This window comes from Micropterus dolomieu, linkage group LG17 (genome assembly GCF_021292245.1).
Source record: "Micropterus dolomieu isolate WLL.071019.BEF.003 ecotype Adirondacks linkage group LG17, ASM2129224v1, whole genome shotgun sequence".
NCBI lineage: Eukaryota > Metazoa > Chordata > Actinopteri > Centrarchiformes > Centrarchidae > Micropterus > Micropterus dolomieu.
The window spans coordinates 37,498,505-37,505,452 of NC_060166.1; the positions used below are offsets into that span (position 1 = coordinate 37,498,505).

At 43.9% G+C, this 6,948-nt stretch overlaps 1 protein-coding gene across 1 annotated transcript in view; it reads left to right on the forward strand.

Annotated features, from left to right (window-relative positions):
- Nucleotides 1–4,805: 4,805 nt before the first annotated feature.
- The window catches only part of gmnc (geminin coiled-coil domain containing), an 11,583-nt gene continuing 9,440 nt past the window's right edge, over nt 4,806–6,948 (forward strand). The window contains exon 1 of the mRNA XM_046074001.1: nt 4,806–4,833. The gene's annotated coding sequence lies outside the window, so the exon portion shown is untranslated. The remainder of the gene's footprint in view (nt 4,834–6,948) is intronic.

The following is a 6,948-nucleotide window of genomic DNA, read 5'->3' on the forward strand; positions in this document are numbered from 1 at the left end:
CAGTGCCTTTTTAGAGTGTCCCAATGTTTGAGAAAACGTGATCCAGTGCCCTCTACAGTGCACTAACATGTGATAAATGTGATGCAGTGCCTTTTTAGAGTGTCCCAACGTTTGAGAAAACGTGATCCAGTGCCCTCTAGAGTGCACTAACGTGAGAAAATGTGATGCAGTGCCTTTTTAGAGTGTCCCAACATTTGAGAAAATGTGATGCAGTGCCTTTTTAGAGTGTCCCAACGTTTGAGAAAACGTGATCCAGTGCCCTCTACAGTGCACTAACGTGAAAAAACGTGATGCAGTGCCTTTTTAGAGTGTCCCAACGTTTCTGAAAACGTGATGCAGTGCCCTCTACAGTGCACTAACATGTGAAAAAACGTGATGCAGTGCCTTTTTAGATTGTCCCAACACAGGAAACGTGATGCAGTGCCCTCTAGAGTGCCCTAACATGTGAGAAAACGTGATGCAGTGCCCTCTAGAGTGCCCTAACGTGTGAGAAAACGTGATGCAGTGCCCTCTAGAGTGCACTAACGTGTGAGAAAACGTGATGCAGTGCCCTCTAGAGTGCCCTAACGTGAGAAATCGTGATGCAGTGCCCTCTAGAGTGCCCTAACGTGAGAAAATGTGATGCAGTGCCCTCTAGAGTGCCCTAACGTGAGAAATCGTGATGCAGTGCCCTCTAGAGTGCCCTAACATGTGAGAAAACGTGATGCAGTGCCCTCTAGAGTACCCTAACGTGAGAAATCGTGATGCAGTGCCCTCTAGAGTGCCCTAACGTGAGAAAACGTGATGCAGTGCCCTCTAGAGTGCCCTAACGTGTGAGAAAACGTGATGCAGTGCCCTCTAGAGTGCCCTAACATGTGAGAAAACGTGATGCAGTGCCCACTAAAGTGCCCTAACGTGAGAAAATGTGATGCAGTGCCTTTTTAGAGTGTCCCAATGTTTTTAAAACTATGATGCAATGCCTTTTTAGGTTGTCCCAACACAGGAAATGTGATGCAGTGCCCTCTAGCGTGTTATAACATGTGAGCAAATTCCTAATAATATGTTATCCTATGCTGCATCGAAAAGATATCCATTGAAAGAATGGACGAAAGAAGGGACATCAAATCTCCATGCTTTCTTGTAAACAGTCCCTCCAGGACTTGGCGGGCCTATCCCTGACCCTGAATATTGAAACAAGCTGGCCTTGATTATTTCTTGCAGCTGACAGGGATGCAGCAGCCTGTGTCTCAGGGATTTGTCTTGTTGGACGTCCTCCATGTTGTTCTAACATTCTCTCCGTAGGTTTTGTCAGTAGACGATTTCCTTTATGTTTGACCACAATACTGCACGTTCTGCAGAACAGTTTTCCCTCTTTGGTAAAGAAGATCTGGATCCTGGTCTTCACGGTCCTTTACGTTGGTTTCACACACTTCTGCTGCGTCTTCTAAACAAGGACAAGGAAGTGAGTTTGCTGCCATGTGACAACATTTTCCAAGAAACGGCGATGAGAGGTCACATTTGTGGAAGAATTGCGGTGACTGGTCAAAATTGCAATTGCAAAATCAGGAAATTCTGGAGGGACTGACAAAATATGAGAATATATTTTTATGCCTTGTGTCTGCAGGACGTGAACCAGCTGGTTTGTGCCCCTCAGTCTGTGACGGGAGCCCTGGGCGAGTGAGGTTAGAGGCCTGGAGGTGTTTTTTCTCGCTCTCTCAGGGCTTTAATTGGTCCTGAGCTCCCAGTAGGTCGCTATTGTGGATGTAAAGGAAGCTTAGCAGCACGAGGCCAGCGAGCTGCTTGTGAGTGTGTGTTAGGAGGGCATTACATGTCCCGTGTGTCCATGTTTGTTTTTTGAGGGGGGTAGTTAATGTGTGTGTGTGTGTGTGTGTGTGTGTGTGTGTGTGTGTGTGTGTGTGTGTGTGTGTGTGTGTGTGTGTGCAATGACCTTCTGTGCAGAAGTCAGACGTTCCAGCCTGTTGTCTTTAGTTCATCTCTGCAGGGGACAAACACACTCAGGATTAACCAGGCAGGTTAACACACACACACACACCTGTGTATTCAGTCACGGACTGCATCTCAGGCATACGAGCCGTTGATTGTGGTTCAGGGGGCACAGGGGAGGGAATTGGCTGATATATGGTCACTTTCAGTGTGTGTGATTTATGGTTATTGTGATTACTATGTGAGACTTTATGTATTACAATATATCATAGTTTATACATTTTTATAATGCTGAAGAAGCACTATGCAAATTAGATTTTAAATGTCAACAGACATGTTAGCATCTCCTAACAAGAACCGTTAGTTAGTAGTTGACAGAAACTACCACGAGCACCAGTTTGAAGAAAGTCCTGAGCCTTTTTAAACATAAACCTATACATTTGTGAGGCCTTTTAAAGGTTTACATCTTCAGGACGACCCAGTGGGCTCAGAGATGAGAGCCAATCAGCGACGTGAGCCACGTCAGGTCGATCAAACCACACAGAGCAGAAGTTCTGGCTGTGCAGTGAGGCTTATTAAAATGTGCCGTGTGAGTAACCACACTATGCATGGTTAATAAAATACTACTCACTGTAGGCACCCAGCTTTAGAGACTGAGAGGAAACCAGTGGAGTGTTACCATGAGACAGTGATTTATTGGTATGTTTGAGGATATTAAATAACAATTTATAGATCCTGCAGATTGATTTTAAGATATTCTACTTGGTATACTCTGTAATACACTTCTAGATATCACATGGTGGTTTATAGTCTCTGTATTGGGGTCTGTGGTTAATGCATTAGTGTTATAGTTGGTTTAGGAGTTGTAATGTGCTTTAGGATTCCCTTATAGAGGTTTAAAGGGGTTTTGGTGGCTAATGGCGACCATATGAAGGTTTCTGAGTATCATGCAAAAGGTTTTTATAAGTGAGCATGTTTGACTGCAGAGGCAGATTGTTTAAACACCAGTAAAGTCAGGATTAGCTGAAGTGTGTATCGTTGGTGGGGGTGTGTGGACGTCCAGCAGAGAGCAGGCTGCTGGCAGTCAGGCAGCCGCCGCTGTTGTCCAACAAATCCCGCTGTCCCTCCTCCTGTTATTAGGATCCCAGCAGGGAGGAGGAATAAGAAGGGGGGCGGGCAGGGTTTAACATCTGTCCCACTGAACCTGAGTTAGACCACCAGGTAGCCCACCTGTAGCCCTCTGCTGCTCCATGCTGCCCTACTGAGGGGTAATTAGCTGCTAACTGCTGCCAGGACTGGAGGCTGTTTGTTTAAATGTCTGTCACCATTACTTTCATCTGCCACCAGGTTTATCCGTTAGCTCTACAGGGACACACCAGTTGCATTCTAGCCACACAGCCACATGTACAGTAACACATGTTATGCACTAATATTGATGATTCTGTCTGAGTCATCCAGCTGATTAGGACCTGGAACAACAGAAAGGTGCAGACCGGTACATATATTTCTAATGTTTTATAGTTTAATTGTCATCTCTTATCCCTAATCATTAGGCCGCCATCTTACATGTTGCTCTGAAGTATTGAACCTGAGCTGGGAGCAGCCCAGTACGACCACAGGCTGCTGCTGTGGGCTGCTGGAGCAGGCAGAGCTTCAGCGGAGACTAATTTCACTAAATTAAACCGGCTCGAGGCTGCAGACGGTCAGTAATCCTCCGACCTGCTGCCTGCTGGCTGGGATTTGGTTAACTACGGCAACCTGGAGGCTGAGTTTAATTGGCCGAGGGTGTTCTGATCTACTGGCTACAAATGAGAGGTCAGCACGACACCGAGCAACAACAGAGACGCATCAAAGAGGAGCTGAGAGGACAACCTGCTGACCGACACGCCCATACACACCCCCCGCCAAACACACACACACACAGCTGACTTACGTCCAACTAAAGTCAGTAGGCTTTCAGGAAACCTTGCTGCACCTCTGTGGCGGATAATAAGCAAATTAAAGCTTTTTAAAAAGTCTTTCCAAAACATTTGACATGGTTGACCAGATCTTCCTCAGTAGCTACAGAGGCTCAGTGCGGCTACATCCTCTGCTACATGGCAGAAGGGAGTTACAAACACACTTTCACTTTACAACCTGTCGTAATGTGACAAATAAATCTACCTTGTAGCTTGTACAAAATCTGGTGTTCCACAAGGGTCAATTTTAGGACCCTTATTGTTTTACTTTACATAACTGCTCAGCCCAGAGTCTGTAAACTGGCATCCATGTATTTATTTGAAACTTTATGCTTTCAAGTCTCAAGTCAAGTCTTTCAGGGGAAAATAAGCCAACATTAACATTAACATTTACTCACACTTGGCGCTTTTATCCAAAGCGACTTACATTTGAGGAACAACATGCAAGTATCAGGCCGCCTTCTCCTGCCTCCACATATGGCCGCTGCGCTCACACTGCAGCTATGTGTTGTGCAGCAGCCCCGCTGGCCGAGGTGATTAACCCCCCTCCACGACCACTTAACCAGTGAACAGACCAGCCTCTGCTGGAGGGGAAGACGCGTCTGCTGCAACATGGACGCCCAGCCTGACTTACTTCAGCCTTCAGCGTTTATTATTTCAGGCTATACACAAGAAGAAGGCAGCGCCACCACAGCTGACCTTTGATCTTTGGAAGGAGACATCTTTACCTCCTCCATCTGAACAAGGACAAAACAGTCCTCTCCTCTTTCTTCTTCTTTCCTTGCCTCCTCGCCTCCTTTCTTTTGTCCTTTCCTCTTTCCATCACTCCTTCCTCTTCTTTCCTTGTCTCCTATCCTCCTCTGCAGAGTTTTCAGGAGCTTCTTGAAGTCAGAGAGGGACGCCCCTGCTCTGATGGCGTACGGTACCTGGTTCCACCATCGTGGTGTCACAGGTGAGAACAGGGACTGAGGTCGCTTTGTTTCCTCGTCTTTGTTTCCTCGTCTTTGTTTCCTCGTCTTTTCCTTGTCTACTCTCATTTCCTGTTTCCTTCCCTCACCTCCGTGTCTCCTTTCCTTCCTTCTTGTTTTATATTGTCTTCTAACCTCTTTCCCTCTCTCCTGTAATCATTTTCTCAACTCCTTTCCTTGTCTCCCTTCCTTGTGTCCTCTCCTTCCTTGTTTCCTCTCCTCTCCTCCTGTCCTCTCTGTTAATGTGTCACCTTGTTGGTATGTTGGTTTGTGAATTAGACTCTTAATTGTTGCTGCAGATTAACTGACCTGCTGTCAGATTACAGGTTAACTTGCCGTGTGTGTGTGTGTGTGTGTGTGTGTGTGTGTGTGTGTGTGTGTGTGTGTGTGTGTGTGTGTGTGTGTGTGTAGTATAGTATAACACAATCAGCGCAAAACCAGCCTCATTACAAAAGGATGTTTAAAGGATTTTACCCCTCAGGTCGTCTTCTCAGGCACATATATATATATATATATATATATATATATATATAAATGATAATATAAAACCTCCATAAATGTACAACAAAATTAAAACTTAACTGACAGTATATTAGTACTATTACTGTACATTACTATTCAGTGCTTTAACATACTCTTGCATCAGTATATACAGTACAATGATGCTCAAAACTAAACTGTAGCAAATGGTAACTGTGCATTATATTGTAGTACTGCACTACTACACTGTAATACTACACTTCAGTACAACTGATACTGCACTAAACTACACTGTACTGCAGAACTTTTCAGAATTATACAGTTTGATACTACAGCTTTTGAGACCTTTCAGTCTGGACCACATTGATCCACAGAGCGATGCTGCCTGCATGCTAAAAATACAGTACTATCCTGTACTATATTACTATATTATTGTATAGGCCTGTACTTTTCTGTACTATCCTGTACTATATTACTATATTATTGTATAGGCCTGTACTTTTCTGTACTATCCTGTAATATTACTATATTATTGTATAGGCCTGTACTTTTCTGTACTATCCTGTACTATATTACTATATTATTGTATAGGCCTGTACTTTTCTGTACTATATTACTATATTATTGTATAGGCCTGTACTATACAGTCCGTTGACCTCTGGGTTTCCTACCTCACCTTTACATAGTGCTGGATGAAGTATTCAGATCCTTTACTTTTTACTAAAGAACAATATATTCTTTCACTGGACTATTATCACTCATGCAGGGTGTTGTCACGTTGCACTCAGACCAAACCTCAAAATGACTAAAAATACGTAAATATAATCAAAAGTAAAGCAGCAATACTTCACATGAAATGTTTTATATGAAAAATGACTTCAGTTATCAAAACAGTTGCCAATTAAATTTCTGTCGATCAACGACGAACTGTTGGGTAGTTTGATTTGTAACAAAACATATTTGATTAACTCCTAAGAAGTACTTAAGAAAACCTACACAAGTACCTCTAATTTGTACTTAAGTACAGTACTTGAGTAAATGTACTTGGTTACTGCAGACTACAGAACGGCGGCTGAGTCAGTGAACGATTTTAAGTCCCTTCTTAAAACATCTTTAGGTCAGCCTTTCCTGCTTTTAGTATTTATTTTTCTTTTAATTGTATTTATATTTCTTATGGTTTTTTTTCCTGCTTTTATCTGTTTTATGTGTTTTATGGTCTTTGCACTCGTGAAAAGACTGTCCACCATTGCTATATTATAGGTAGGCCTACACAAGTAGTATCCTGTACTTACTACACTACTGTAAGCAGGTGGCACCTAAATATTAGCCGAAAGTACTTTAAAGTTGTGAAGCTCATTGAGTCCGTTCACTTCCCTGTTTCCTACCTGACAGATCCTCACCTTTACTCTCTCTCTCTCTCTCTCTCTCTCACACACCTGTCTGTCCCGGAGCTGCGGGTCTCTCTCTCTCTCTCTCTCTCTCTCTCTCTCTCTCTCTCTCACCTGTCTGTCCCGGAGCTGCGGGTCTCTCTCTCTCTCTCTCTCTCTCTCTCTCTCTCTCTCCCCCTCTCTCTCTCTCTCTCACCTGTCTGTCCCGGAGCTGCGGGTCTCTGTCTCTCT